This window comes from Chanos chanos, chromosome 10 (assembly GCF_902362185.1).
Source record: "Chanos chanos chromosome 10, fChaCha1.1, whole genome shotgun sequence".
Classification (NCBI taxonomy): domain Eukaryota; kingdom Metazoa; phylum Chordata; class Actinopteri; order Gonorynchiformes; family Chanidae; genus Chanos; species Chanos chanos.
This window is the reverse complement of record NC_044504.1, coordinates 38,397,666-38,414,678: the sequence shown is the minus strand read 5'-3', so window position 1 is coordinate 38,414,678 and position 17,013 is coordinate 38,397,666.

Genomic DNA, 17,013 nt, shown 5'->3' with positions numbered 1-17,013 from the left:
CGCTTTCGAGGAAACTGTATTCCTGTATTATGTGGCTTTCGGCTGAACAATCTGTTAAAATAAATATCTTCAGATTTTAGGAACAGTACATTTAACAGAGAGAGAGAGAGAGAGAGAGAACCATGAGGTGCAGTCTTGTCTCAGACAGCATGCTACAACAAAGGGAGTGAATACACTGGGCAAAATACCAAGCAGAAACGTGCAAAGTGCAGCACTCACTGGTACAAGGAGACACAGGCAAGTATGGTTCTATGGCTTATATGTGCTCCTTGAAGAAAGCATGCCATTTGTCCACTGTGCTTCACTCAACTCCTGCGCTCCTCAGCATCTTACATATAATCCGACCTGCACCCGCTCTCGTTCAAATCCACAAACTATTAAAAGTATGCTAATACATTAAACTATTAAATGTATGCGAATACATTTAGTTCAATTGCAACATATCAGCGCGCGATCAGCAGACGTTGAAATTTAACTACTCATGAGTGGGCGTCTAGAACTAGATTCTTTAAACTGCCTGACCTCAACTGTTCTCTGAACCTCAATAAAACTACCGCGATCGTAAAGTGTTAGTGAGCGCTTTGTATCCACAGCTAACCCCGAGATAATTTTAGTGCAAAGAATTTAGGGTAAAGAATATATAGTTTTAATGCACTGATGTTACTAACTTCTGCACCTGCATGTACAGTCATTTTCATAAACAGCGTTACAGTCAGTATGTAAAAGCCAAGCATACTAATTGACTCTGTAGTCCTCAGGTTATTATTTTGTAGTTGTCAGATATAGTCCAAGTCGGCTATAATATTTACACAGACCATGTACAGACAATGATGGGACCCTGGACCGACCAAGGACGTCATGCATCCAAACGTGCAAAAGGATCAACTTTACCCATCACTAGCGGAATTTTGAGACTTACCCGACCACTGAGATGAGACCAGGTGCAAAGAAATCAAGACAAAAAATATGAATGGTTCCAGCCACGCGCAACACCTGCAATGAAGAAACATGCCGTTTACCTGATGTTTTTTTTTTTTTTAAGTTTCCCCACTAAACATAAGAACAAATGCACAAATACCTCTTATCCATCTCAATTTCTACCAAGAACCGTCCAACGGGCTACATGGGATTAAGACGAAAGAGTGAACTGAAACTTTGAACACTTTCCCCCGCGTTGCACAGCGTCTCTGTGCCGGTCAAACAGCTGTTCCGACTGCACTGAGTCCTATCGCTCATGAGAGAGCGGAGGAAAGTAACACCGGATCAGTCTTGCGGGGGAGGGGGTGGGGGGGGAGGTGGGGGGAGGGGGGTGGGGGGGCTGTTGTCCTCAGGGTCCTAACGCACCTCAGCATCACTCAGCATCAACCTGACTGACAGGTTAAAGGATTACACTGAGCAGTGTAAAATCAGGGTGACTTTTTTGTCATTAATTAATCTGTGGTTATATAGTCCTGACATTAACTCTAAAGAATATGATGCAGTTGAAGAAATTAATTTACTTTTCTGCAGCTGAATAAAAAATTGGTCTGCATGATACACCAACTGATACCCTATGATCAAGCCTTCAGAAACAGCTCTTTGCAACAGTCAGCATTCAAATTCCAGATCACTCTGTTCTGTTCTGTCAGCTAAATCCTTCCCTCTCTGATTTTAAAAGTTAACATTTTTATTTATTTATTTATTTATTTTAAATTGCCTAAACTGGAATAACTTTTGGGTGAGAAATCAGTTTCAGATTCATCTGTAAAGAACGTTCAGAGGGCCAAGTGGAGTTTGGAAGGTCAAATCCATAATCAGAGATCAGGATGTCTTTTCTCCAGAATGCATCCGTGTCATGTGTCCATTCTTCTCTTGGATGAATTTGTCACTAGTGCTCTTGAGGGAGTTGTGGGGTTATTTGTTTTGGTGTGCTTGTGCAATGACAAGGCAAAAGTGGGTCCTGGTGTCAAAAAAAAAAAAAAAAAAGAGCACAGCTCAAACAAAACGTTGAATCACTTCTCAAATATGTAACAAGTGCCCTGACACTCAAGCATGAAGTCTCCAGCAGGAGATTCAACCAGGATGGTATGTATTTTCATGATTAAAAAAACGTATGGGTCATGTAGTCCTCTTTCTTAAATGTGACAGAGGAAGTTTCAAATGCACATATGAGATTTCTGTCAGGAAAATATTCTCGCAGTAGAGGGAATTCTGATGACCTGACGACCCACTTCAGAAATATTCCTTTCAAATCAAAGCAAAGACACACATTCTTCACACCAGGGGAGAGGGCAAGAACAAACATTACCCAATCATATTGATCTGCTGGCATGAAGAGGCTCAGAAAGATTACAGTGTTTGCTCTTCAAATCACCACTCTCAGAGAGCAAAGCCTTAGAAGCATTTTCCCCAGGGAGAGGAAGAGGACCAGACACACAAGGGAGGGGTCATGTCTTCAAAGCACCTCCAAGAGGAGGAGCGCAGCAGCCTGTTCCACATGCAGCCACAATCTCCCTTAACCTCAGACCACTCATTGTGATCATTCCTGTCCACGTGGAAGGGCTCGCTGATCAGCCGGAAGGAAAACGAGGCAGGGTGATGACTGCTGGGGCATGATGGGGGAATAAGCCATGGCATCTAACAACTCAGGTGTTTTTTGGGAACCCAAACAAGCCTTAATAGGAGGTGGTGATGCTGTTTGAACATGCCTGTAGGTTAAGCCAATGCTCCTCCCTGTGCATTCCACAGGCAAAGTCACTTATACATTAAGAAAAAGGTAAAAGAGGTAACAGCTTCACAAACACAAGACAGAGATGCTGCTTGTGCCAAACGTCATGAGACGATTTTGCAAAGAAATGTTTGACGTATTAACGGGGTTTGGAAGGGATTCACACATTTGGTTGTGTAATGTAGGTCACTTATTTATGAGTATTAAAGACAATTATGTTACAGTGCTACTGATACACAAGAATGGCAGCACACTGAAGTGTAAGGCAGTCTCTAACCATGTTAATTTAACAGTATGGAAGCTTGCTTCCAATTAGTAATGTTTACTTGCTTCCAATTAGTAATGTTTACTAAATTAGTAATGTTTACAGTTTTACTGCTTATAATCCATAATATGTGTATGTATGTGCATTTGTATGTTTGGATTTTTTTGTAGCTGATTGTTCATTCATTCACTCGTTAATTCGTTCGTTCGTTCGTTTGTTTGTTCGTTCGTCCGTTCGTTTGTTCGTTTGTTCGTTTGTTTGTTCGTTCGTTCGTTCGTTCATTCATTCATTCATTCCTTTGTTCATTCTCTGCCTGCTTTGTGTAATACAATGACTGGAATGAAAAAAATAAGAAGAACCAAGAGGCCATGCTGTCAAGCTGTATGTGACAGCTTCAGTACTTGAAGTTTCCCCAACATGGCTGGCCTGAGCATAGAGGCTTTGAGAGGGCTGGATGTCTGTTGGCAGTCCTGGGAAACTCTGGACTCAGGGTGAATATTCCAACCTTGATTTATGGCACATATAACCCCAGTAGTCATGCTATTCTGTCTTCACTGAGTTGACAAATTAACTTTAAAAAAAAATGCTTATTAACCCTTTCATATGATCTGCAGGAGCACACCTGTGTTTTAAGGTTCTAAGCATTTTTTCCTAGCCGGCTGATCAGCCAACCCTAACCCCAGGTTATTAAAGCCTAATTTAGTCAATATTACATTTGACTTAAAAGCCTTGAGCATAGTCCCTGGAGATTAGAATAAAAAGAGCATGGTATGAACACAAAGCCAATGAAAACAAAATAGATGCAGTCCAAGGGCACAAGAGCCACTAATATTAGCCAGACAAACAGATGCATTTTGCATATAAATCTCAAAGTAAATCTCAGAAACAACAATAAACCTTTGCCCTGTTTTAGTGGTATGTCAGTGGGAGTGTTGCATAGATTTGCAGAAGTCAATACAGATACGTTATAACTTATGCGTGTGCACTGTCCCCTGATGCAGCCTGTACATTCAACTGAGAGTTTTGAAAGACAGAGTCTCTAATGTCTCCAGAGCTCACTCTCCCTTGCTATAATTTTGTTTCTGCAGATGAAAAGCATTCATTCATTCATTTGTGCATTCATTCATTCATGTGTGCATTCATTCATTCATTCATTCATTCATTCATTCATTCATTCATGTGTTTGTTCGTTCATTCATTGGTATAAGTTAGTGATTTCAGTGCCTCACTTGACACACTCATTGCACATTGAATTAGCACATTGCAAACACCTGGGGGAAAGGCATAATTTACAGGGGGAAAAAACTGTATTTAAACCACATGTCATTTGTCATTTGTTATTTGAACAAGCAATTTTGGCTCAGCCTCACAATTTCAACACAGCCCTTCATGCTCTGGTGAAACAAACAAAATGGAACCACGTTGACTGGGTGACATAACAACATGCAAAGGCAACAGGCAACAAGCAAAGCAAAACCATATGCCCCTGAGGTGAAGCCTCAAAAGACATTTATTTAAAACATTTATCCTTCATCTTGTGAACGTAAGCATGCAACTAGATCTTCTTCAAATTCTCCTGCTTGACATATACTACAAAGTTCGCACTCGGGAATGGTGAGAAAGCAAAAGAGGTCATGTAGCCTTAGACGGGTGGAGCACACCTCTTTTTCCCAGTAGCTAATAATAATGACTGATGATAGATCTTTGTTAGGAAAATAGATTCTTTCCAGAGGCTCATCAGTTCATACAGATCACACTACAAATAAATGAATGAACTGAAACCGAGGAGTTACAGACATGGTACTATTTTCCTCCATCTCATACTGTTTTTTACACCACATATCACTGTAACACAAAACATCATAGGAAAAAGAATCCTCACCGTATGGAGTTTAATTTTTTATTTCATCTCTCGTGTGCCGTGTGCTGCTAATCAGTGAAAGGAACAAACATTGGGTTCAGAACAGAGAGCTGTGTCGACTCATGGAGCCAAACACTGAGCCGTTTATTTACAAAATCCACCAAAACTGCATCCATTCACATCTAACACTTATCACAACTTGACATATGTGTGTCATTTCCTAGAGTCAAAGTCGTGTAATCTGTGTGATCTGTGTAATTCCCTGGACTCAAACCCAGTTATACTTATCAGGTCTGAGTTTTAAAAAGGAAGCTACCCTGGTTGGACACACAAGCTTATTATAACTAATATATCAGCAACTGTCAGTACTTCAGATCAGACACTTGGATGGTGATTGAGTGATTGACTGACTGACTGACTGACTGACTGATTGACTGACTGATTGACTGATTGATTGATTGATTGATTTGATTTTCTCAGGAAACTCTCCTATTCCATAGTGATAACTCAGAACCATGTCATTAACACTGATAGCTGTGCTGTCTTCAGATTTCCTATTTAATATTTTTTTGAATGTTAAAAAATAAAGCCTTGTTTCTTGTCAGTGAAGTATTCTCTGTCTTGTGTGGAATCTTGTTGAAACTGATCTCATTCATCCTCACAGGTGATGAGACAAAGCAGCATCTCTCAGTCTTGTTCTTTGAGGTGGGATGTACAACTATTTTCAACACGTGAAAATGTGAAAAAAAAGTAGATTTCAAAGTGCCAACACATTAGTAAATGTTGGCAAAATGAAAACACAAAGACAACCAAACTTTAACTTTATACCATAAACATTTCTATCCTGCAAAGAGCTCCACTAAAATATATTTCGTACAGGCCAATCGGTGTAAAACATGTCCGTTTGTTTGTTAACTTGCAAATATGTTGGAAAGTGTCTCTTAAAGGCATCTCTTCACTTCATTGGAATGTGCATTTTGGTTTAAGGTCAGCAGAGACTAATGGTGCAATTTTGCATAGATTATGCATTACAACAGGTGGTGTATACAAAGCATTGGATGAACACACAGTCAGTTATCATTTTACAGTTTACAAAACTCAAAAGGTTTACTCATTCATGCACTTGAGGTACAGTTCAGGACAGTGCAGGCTGCTGAAGTCATGGCTTATGAGAGTGTAATGAAGTAGCGTCATTTTTTCCAAGCCTCTTTCAACCCTCACAGAAAGGAACTGATATTAAAAGAAAGCATGGGTAAGCTGAAGCATATTAACCTGAAAAACAAACAAACAAAAAACATCCCACTTTTGTTTATATATTCTCACCTGGTCACAATAATAGTAATCCATGGGAAACTCTGAAGGAAATTGAATAGTTAACTTTCCTTCCTGTTATGTTTATCAGGACTAATCTGTAAATGTGACGGCCCTGCTCCTGAGTGAAACCCCCTGTGTGCTAAAATTAAGTTTCCAGTGTTATACCCATACTATATCCAAACTTTCCACAATTCTTTACCCATTTGATGGGGCTGTTTACATGTGGAAAATCACACGTAATCCCCAGCAAAACTTCAGCCTTAATAAAAAGATACTGATGGCACTGTCAGGTTTAGACAGACTCTTCCACTTCCTAGTGTAAACAATGACTACATCATTTATACTGCTGGTTCTGTCTGTCACTCGTTCCCTTAGTCCTAAGAAAACGTAGCTTTACCCTTGGTGATGGAGCTTCTCTAACATGTCAGTCAATCCTCTTTGTCTGTAAGACTAAAACATGAAGGTCACGCACAAAGCACTTCATTCATACCATATTCTTTGCCCCAAGCTAAGGCCACTGTCTCGTCCCTCCTCCCTTCCTACGTGCTGTTATTCCGCTAAAACATGCCCCGGTCCTGTGCCACACGCCGGCCCTTTTAAGTCAGCTCTGAAAGTCCCTTTTGCTTGGGAAGGCATGCACATGGTCTTTTTGTGGTCTGACCTACACCTCTTTTTTCTGTTCTTTTTTTATTACCAGGAAATAAAAATCAGACGTCACATTCTGTACTCTTTTAATGCATCCCGCCGGAGCGAACCGTGTCGCCAGTTCAGAAAGAGTTCTCATCGCGCGGATCGTGTGGGTGACGTAACGTTGCAGAAAAATTACCCATAATTCTACACTTATGACCAGGCAATGCACAAAGGAGCGGGTTGGTCAGTGGACACAGGACTGAATGACGAATATGCATTTTCTTTGTTTTACAGAGCACTATAAAATCCATCGCATTGTGTTCAGTCTTCCATGGGGAGATCATACATACAGATTATACTGCATTTAGCACTACATTGAACTCAGCATTTAGTAGTAGTATAAGAATGAATGAAGCTTTTTTTTTTTAAACAATGTGACCTGATTGGAAGGATCATTCTAAATGGCTATAAATTCTAACTGCTTTACACAACACTGACATTCCCGTGTTTTCCACAGTGTAAATTCAGGGGTGAAGGTACGTACATTAACATTCACTCTCTGAACCCTCAGACTGTTTGTCTTGCTTGACTGCTATTGTTCTGCTGAAATGCACCATTAAGTTGAACCTGCTTTGCCCCGTTCACACAGTCTGAGTAGGTCTATCAGAGGTATGCAGAGTTTCCATGAGAAATCAGTCGTAATCCCTCACGGCTCTGCAGGTCGGAGGATTGGCTGACTTCAGGGTCTGCTCATGCACAGGCGATACAGGACTGAGCCAAAAGCCAAGATATCCATTAACACTGGTAAATCAACCTCTATTGTTCAGCTAACACTCAGACCACAAAGGCCTTTATGTACCAACCTTGAGAGAATAACTTTATCAATTAGCAATGCCTGCACCTGTAGATGCGACTATCAAATCCCTTCACAGCAGAACAACATTTTATGTTTGTTTGTTTCCTTATTTTTTGGCATTCTTGACCTGTACAGTGAACAAAGGACAGGTGTTTAAACATCAGAAATTCAGGAAAGAGATTAGCCAGAAAAGAAAAAAAGAGGGTCACGGGAAGGTCACGCAGAGGTTTTCTCAAAGGTAGAGTCTGAGAGGATTCTGTAAACCAGCAACAACTTTTCTGAGAAGAATCTGTATCATCTCCCTGAGGCAGCTCCATTAGCGGCCTGTCCTGTTCACACATGCATGCCTCTGCTCCCATGCACCTCTCCTCTGTCACCCCACTCAACACCTCGGCTCTCTCAGACAGAAGATGATTGGTTACCACTGTCCAGCTCACTCAGGTAGCCCATTAAGTTCCTCTGGTCCTCTTGTCCTTTTTTTTTTTATTTCCCTGTCATACTCCTGAGGGTGGACTGGGACCACATGCCCCTGAGCGATGTGCTGTTATTAGACTAAAATATAGACAGATGGAAATTAACGCATTTCTTTTTTTACAACACGGACATATCAGAAGTTATATAACGGTAATAAAAAAAGCATTTCTGTTTAAGCCACAGTGAATATTTCTTTCAAACCTTCTTATTAATATTACAGAGTTGACTGTCACACAGCCAACACACAATTCTAAACAGAGGTCTTAAAAAGGTAGAAATGGAGACTGATACTTCAGCTACACTAAACACTGAAGAGCACTTACCTAAAAGAACACTATTCAGTCAAAAAAAAAACATTCACCAGTAATGCACCCAACTCACTTTAATAAGGACAGAGAGGATGACAGCTAAAAAGTTATACATAGACTGACTGAAAGGAAAAAAACCAAACCAAACCAAACCAAACCAAACAAAACCAAACAAAACAAAACAAAACAAAACAAAACAAAACAAAACAAAACAAAACAAAACAAAACAAAACAAAACATGCCAGCTAACACAAATCCTCAGCTAGCATTACTTGTCCAATTGCATGCGGAACATTTTAAGAAGCTTATCGTAAAACACACAGAAATTAATAACCCATGCCATGTTAGTGAGGGGGGACCAAAACTACTACTGCAGAGCATCAGCATTTTTTTTCAATTATCTGAGACTCAGTGAAACAGCATCGCAAAAAAAATAAATCTTTAGCGGGTTGATAGTACAGATATTCCAAAGGGCATGTGAGTTCATTCCAGATATTAAACACATGCAGTTACATGTGTCGTTGCTGGAGTGGGTATAAAGATGTGTTTTAAACTTGTGAATCCCAGGTCATATTAGGCAAGGAATTACATTTAAGTTTTATCCCTGGGTCATGAGGTTCAGAGTCAAGCCTGAGAATGACACAGAATCACAAAAGCTGATTGGTAGAGAAGCTGTAAATTAGCCAGTCTTTGACCTGCTGTATCTGTGTCACCACACAGTGGACACCAACAGAACTGCACAGTAGTGTAGTGTGACTTTATCATAGCTCTGGCTCTAGACAAAATAACCGTCTCCAGCCCAAAGCATGTTGATTTAAACTATCTTTTATAATAGTGCATGTAGGTCATTCCTTTCCCCTAACCCCACAACACACACCAAACAACATTTATCCAGTTCAGGCAAAACTCCACTGAAAATCATCTCGGATTAATCAGAGTGAGCGAGTGTCATTTCATGAGCTGAATTCTCTTAATTCTCACAGTGTCTGAGTCTGTGCCGTCCAACTGAAATCACAAGATCTGCATGTGATTGTCAGGCATTTGTCCAGTTGTCCTTGTTGCATGCCTATCTTCTTTCATCACCGTGTCCATTTGAGAGCAGTATATGTATACTTATTATATACGCTTGATTACACTTATTTTATTTATTTTTTGGGGGGGTTAGGGGGTGTCGTCTAGTGATTTATAGAGGCGATGATATCAGCTGGCAGTCTGACCCCAAAGACAGATCGGTGAGGGCAGATAGGAATAGACTTGCCTGGCGCAATGTGTGTGTGTGTGTGTGTGTGTGTGTGTGTGTGTCCTCGCGAGGAAACTCTGAATGTAAGAGAAAAACAAACAGTGGGAAATGTATGGCTCTGTAACTATAGTAACCGGGGGTCATGCCAGGTTTATGTCACTCTGACTTAACCATGCACAAGTGCATGCTGTCCATCATAACAACTCCAGTTTCTACAGTTGTCAAGACCCTCCAGAGTTTGAGATGGATAAGTAAACAAAGGTTATAAATGAACTCCCATTGTGAGAAAGGGATCATTTAAATATTTCAGTAAAAGCATATTAGAATAGTGTTTACTGCCTAGAATGACATTTCACACTATGATCACTGGAAAAACATTCCTTTGAATTTTAATTGTTAATATTTTCTGTTTGTTTTGCAGAAAAATCCAGCAATTGATAACCAATGAGGGTTTATGATATATTTCTGGTGGAAAAGTTTGGCTTCTCAAAAGCTTGGATGTGTCATTTAATGTAAAAGCAAATGATTGATCACTGCTCTGACAACCCCTACAAATTCCTGTCTTAAAGACAAGTTGCTTTTGAGATTCATCAGTCAAGTTCTTTCATGTTTCAAGAGGTGATCGGCAAAAGTCATTTTTACCCTAAAGCTTCTGCAGAGGTTCTCAGCTCATTTCAGCTGGTGAAGTCTTAACGAGCCATTCATCTCTCGGCCCCCTCACCAGTGCAAATTTGTCCATTTAATATTACATAAAGTCATTTGATATGAACTTAACTGGAATAAATGATAATCAGACTGGACATAAATGAAAGGATGTTTGAACTTGTGAGATAAAAGAGAAAGAGGACGGACAACAAAGATTGCATTGTGTTACATGAGAAAAGGCTTGTAAGGTGTGTAGTAACTTGCCATTTGTATCTGTAAGACATACAAAGACATAGACAAGAGCACTTCCCAGCAAAAGAGACATGAGAGAGACATTAATGTCCGGCTGGTCAGTTCTCTCTCAAAAGGGAGTCCAGAAGCCAAGCACCTGATAAAAGCAGACCTGTTCTGTTCTCTTTAACTCCTTGCGATCAGCATGGCCTATCTCATCTGGGTGGTGTTTGAAAACAAACGCTGTTGCTCTTGACAGAGTGGGGGGCTACCTTTTGTAAACAAACGGCCTGAGAGACACTTAGATCAGGTTGTAGCAGGAATGCAGCCAAGCCCGGATGTTTGGGACATGTCTGGGCTGGTCAGAGAGACTGTCACTCATGTGGAGTGACAACTTTTTTTTTTTTTTTCTGCACAGATTTTACCATGTCAGAATTGCTGCAAAAACCCCATGGCACTACAAGTCTGTATACAAGGATTCATGGTCAGTAGAAAATACGTGGCTTACACTCCAGTTTACACACACACACCCAGAGCAGACAAAAATAACTGAGACTGATTAGAGTCTGGACAGTGAGGGGCTGTTGGTGTAATGGTGCTTTTACTGCCAGCAGGGGGAGGATGTGAGCTTTGGTCCTGCCAGCCAGGAAACATCCATATTGGTCCAGAGTCTGTTTATAGCTACCACTGATACTGTGTGGTGTTTACCGGGGGATGCATGTGCAGTGATGTAATTGCTGAATTGTATATATTTTGAATAAATTGAATAAATGAGTAAATTACTTCACAGTTACAGCAAGCCTACCCTGACCCTTCGTTCAGTAGCAGAAATCACACGTTTTCTTTTTTTTGTTCATGTCGACCTAAAAAAAGCAAAAAAAAAGTGTTAATATTCTGTTTTACTGCAATAAACTGCAAGTTAGGCATGATCAAATCCACATCCGCAAACTCTTATGTTATACCAACCACTACGGCATGCAGCCCCAAGACTTGGCGTGCTTATGACAGAACTTGTTTCCTTGACCCAGACAAACATTTATTAGGGGAAATTCCTTCCTGATTAAGTAACACTTATACTACAACACACCTCATAAACATAATCAGAGGAATGAGATGCTTTACGCAATGGCATAATTTGATTTGCATGGGCCTTAGAGAACCTTTCAGAAATTTCAGTGTCGAGCTACTATGTTCCTGGATAGCTAGGAGTGTCAGAGACCAATATTTGGTCTTAAATGATCAACCTAGCTAAGATAATGTCCCTCAATGCTTAGATGTGGCCTTGTAACTAGGCTCCAGGGACCAAACTCCAACTGCGCTGCCCGCAGTGGGAAGTTTCCGGGCATCTAACTGAGTGTTATCTAACTTGTGTTTCCTTTAGAGAGGGAGATGGTTGGGTGGGTCCCCACATTGTTGTGTGAAAATATGCTATAACTAGCTCCATGTGTATTGGAAAAATCATGCATTGGCCTTTGCGACCTCAGCTTGACTTGACTGTGCTACAAATGACACTTTCCAGCAGTCTTTGCACAACAATAGAACAGACAGGGAAAAATAAAGTAGAGGAAGAAAACTGAGCAAAACACAGAATAAAACACTGGTTTAGCATGATTCCTGAAGTTTCAACTACAGATCATTGGATGCTTCTTTTGTATAAGGAAGTCCACGCATGTCAAGAACCAGCGTTCAAAATGAACAAATCGTCTGAGGTGATCGATGACTCAGCATGAGAATGATTGAAGAAATGGTCTCCATCGATAAAGAGACTGTTATTAAACAGTCAAACTACTGTACAACCTACTGTAAATATTTTGTCTATTATGTACATACAACCCATACATATACACTCCTCTTTCCTACTCTGTCAGCTTCATGTCAGTGTACAACATAATTTAATATATTATACATATATATTCTCTGTATATATTGCTCACCACTGTCTACAATGCTGTACATAATGTAAGGTATAGCATCACTTATGCTGTAGCATTCACTTATACCTGCACTTATCTGTAAATAATACTACGCTTCTGGTTAGATGCTTCCGAATTTCATTGGCTTTGTACATGTACCCTGCACAATGACAATAAAGTTGAATCTAATCTAATCTAATTATTACTGTTACTGAAGTGTTAGTAAACAATCACTGCAACTGAATTACAGCATTAGTCTCATTATTTCATAGCCACACCTTGTAGAACAGGTAGACACCACGTAGCAAAGACATATATTCATTAATTATGAAAATCCATGCTGTTAATCTATACAAATTCTGTTTAGTTATTGCATAGCCCCTGACAAGAAATATCATGACTGATCCACCCTCCCAAAGCTGATGGGAGAGAAAGAACAAAACACATTAAACTAAAATATTTCCCTGAATTTCACACTGAAGTGATGGATCCTGACTGCAGATGTTAAATAAAAAGATAATAAATGAACTTATATATTTACCATTAAAATAATGTTTACTCAACTGAGTACATCTACCATTAAAATAATACTTAATTAAGAAATTGGTTAGATACTTACTTAATAAATAAATAAATAAATAAATGAATGAATAAATAAATAAATAAATAGATAAATAAATAAGTAAATGATAATAATAATAATAATAATAATAGTAATAATAATAATAATCATCATCATTCAAGTAAAGACATAAAATATCCACAAAGATGACTGCTATGAAAAACTGTAAGGAGCACACTTCTTTTAGGAACTATAAAGAAGTATGATGAATATACAATGAATGCTAAGATGAAAAAAAAAAAAAAAAAAGAGGAACGGATATTTGAGGCGCATATATGAGAAAGAGCTCCATAGCAAAAGAGACCCATTAACAGTCTCAGTGTCCACATTGTGACTGGACTTCTGTTCACTGCCTTAACCTGGAATGAGCAGCAACACGTGGAGAAAAGTCGTACTTGCTAATGTCTTCTTTCACAGCTGAGGGAATGTTGAAGTATCAAAAAGAGGACTGCTAATCCACGTCAGGTTTTTTACAAAGCGGCGATCGCAGACCGCTACTTTGGCAGGACACTAGCCTGGGAGCCCAGAGCACGATCAGATTACTTCAAATGGTTGAAATCAGAGCAGGGAGGGCGAGACTATGAGATGAGAGTCTCTAAACAGCTGAGGGTCACTGCTCTCTCTCTCTCTCTCTCTCTCTCTCTGTGCTCAGTCACATACATTCATAAACTGTATTACACGTGCAGCCTGCAGCCACTTTAGCTCCTCTCACTTCTTATTCTTTATCTCTGCAGTTACTCCTACAGTCACTGTTGAAGTTTGGAGCCACAATAAGGAAACGATTTTCTCTCATGGACAAGTAACATACTCAATAAGTGATATGTTGACATGTAAACTTAAAATCTGATCCCTAGATTTACTACTGTTGGTGATCAACATTAAATAAAGCCGTCAATTTTTTTTTTTTTTCACTTGAAAACATAACTGTAATACATGCAACTCAGCAGCCATGAAGGATGTTTTTTTTTCTTCTCACTGATAGTTATGGTGCACCCAGAACCCGTGACAATTATTGATTGCTGTACAATGCAGTGTCTGCCTTAAACAAAAACAGCAGCAACAACAACAACCATTATTATCAATATTATTATTATTATCAATATTATTATTATTATTATTATTATTATTATTATTGTTGTTGTTGTTGCTGTTGTTGTTGTTGTTGTTGTTGTGATGTTGTTGTTACTATTCTAATTATTACAACAACAACAACAACAATACAAAAATAATAATAATAACAATAATAATAACGACATGGTAATAATGGCAACAATTACACTAAAATTCTCTAGTCATTAACCTGTGTGGTGTTGAAAGTCTTGGGAGGGGGGCAGAAGGCTGCTGCCCTTCTCCTTAGATTTTATTGCAAGGTCTCAAGTAAGCCAAGCAATCTACCCTGGACAAGTCATCCAATCTATCTTTAGCCTCTGCCAGCAAGTGAATGGAGGGTCTGACTTATCTTCGCTGCTGTCATCGAGGCTGCCAGTATTTTTAGGGGACAGCAGCAGCTGCAAAAGCATTTAACGGTCTTCCACGAACAATGACACTCAGGGTGTTTCAGGACTGAACGCCACAGAGATCGCAGGGCCGCCGGGCACTACGGAGAGACGCCGACTGGAGCAACGCCGACGACTTCTCAGCCTGAGGACGTTACAGGCGCAGGCCTGGGACCATGGACAGGCGTGCAGTTCATAACTAATGAGGAGGATCTTTCATTTAAAAAAAAAAAATTGTAATTTGGGATTACGTCGCAAGCCGGAGAATACAGCAGGAAGTGTAGGACAAGAGGAAGTTGCTGCCAGGTGAGCGGAGTGGAGTGGAGTGGAGTGAGCGGAGCACTGGCACGGAATGTATGTTGACTATCAGCCCTGAGGACTGAGACGAGGTAGGTCATGTGGGATTGACAATGTACAGCCTCACAGAGGTCAGAGGTCAGTCTAATTAAATGAGAAATGTAAACATGAGATTTATCTCCTCTTAAACCCCTGGGAAATTTCAAAATCTGTTTTCAAGTGTATGAAGTTCAGGTGTGGGTCCAGCTGTCAGGGTGGTAAAGTCAGAAGAATTACTCTTTTGGCATGAAGGTAAAACACATATTTTCTCACTTGTCATTTTACGTTTTACATTTTACACGAGTCAGAGAGGATTATCTCAGCTGTGACCAGTTTAAACACAAACACTTCCAAAAACTCACTCTTTAATCACTCAGTGAGGATTACAGCACTACAGGGCTGAAATTCTAGACTTTGACCATAGGCAGCAGGTGTCTAAAATTCTCCCATGAATCTGTGATTTTGGAGAGTAGGAAAGGATTCACAACAAAGTATTTCCAGTTCTCTGGTCTAAGAACCCATTAATGAATAAAGTGACGTATTTTCAAGGTTTATGAAAGTCAATTGCTCCAGGACAGAAATCTCATCACAAAGGCATGCGTAGGAAAGTGATGCCTTCGCTTAATGCTCTTTCAGTGGATAAACTAGGTTTGACTGATGGATGTCTCATGACAGGTAATGATATAATGTCAGATTTGCAACACGTTCAAACTTGAGAAGCCAGCCATAAAATCAGACGGGGAGAGATAAAAAAGGGGACCATGATTAGGCTGTTTTACCTGTTACAGAGGTAAAACTGACTGATTTTTCAGAGGGAGGGTATCACTCAACAGTATGGTGGTGCAAGATTTTTTGTTTTGTTTTTTGTTTTTTGTTTTTTTTTTCTCTTGACACAAAATGACAAATGAAACTAATTTTGACAGTGACATTTAACATCTAAATTCTTCAGTGAGTCTGCCAAGAGGGTTGTGTTGAAGGCAAAGCATATTTTGACTCAGGTCTCCTGGGGCATGCCTTACTGTGTGTGTGTGTAATTGTGAGTGTGGGACCTATGTTTGTATGTGCACGCGTGTTCTAGGGTGTGCTTTGTGATACCTGACACACGCCCTCTCACAGGTCTTAATTTAGGACATACTATATTAAGCTCTTTCCCATTGAAATACAGCACCAGCTGTGCTAGCTATGTGTTGTGGCTGCTGTTGCAACATGACCAAAGGCCGTTCACCTCTAAACTGTTGGCTTGGGCTCCACTCACACATAGGGCAAATATTTTAGAAAGTTCTGGGGAGTAAATGCCCTGGTGAAATGCAATCCTGTCACTCTGGGAAAAAAAGGCCACACCCTCAAATCCCACTATCACCAACACCACCACCCAGTCTCACACAAACACACAATACCACAGGGCCCGATTGAATATGAACATGACCATGTTGCTTGGCTGTATTAGTGTAAAGCCAGCTTTGAGGATTTACACGCAGCAAATCGGATATGTTGTTTTTAAAGACTCTCAGAGACTGAATCCCCATTTCAATTGTGTCATTTCACACAAGACTTCCAAAAGCCCACTTACTGACACATAGCTCTTAGATTTTTACTACCGTAATGTAATGTTGACAACACTAACTGTTTTCTGCTATTTCAGCAACTGTGACAAAGCTTTGTATGTGCTCTGATTAACATGCCGCTTTGACTGAGATCCTAACATTGGACTTGATAATGAATAAGGATTTCATGTTGTTGAATGGTATCACACAACAGCCAGCAGCTATGAGAGTATCGTAACAGATCCATTAAATTGATTATATACCATCTGAAGTGCTTTTGGTTTCAATTCAGCTGATTAATAATGATCTCAGAAGACCCAACCGCATAGTCTGAACTTACCGAATAACACTGCATTAATCACAGAGTAAGGTTATATATATATATTTTATTTATTATTTATTTATTTATTTATTTATTTATTTATTTATTTTTCAGAAAACACTGAAAATTGAAATACAGTTGTTTGTTCCCAAATGTCATAATTAAGGCTCAAGATTAACTAAAAATAATTACTGTAAAAACAGATGTTTTTAACGGTTATAGAAGAACTTTTAAAAAAAGATCACTATG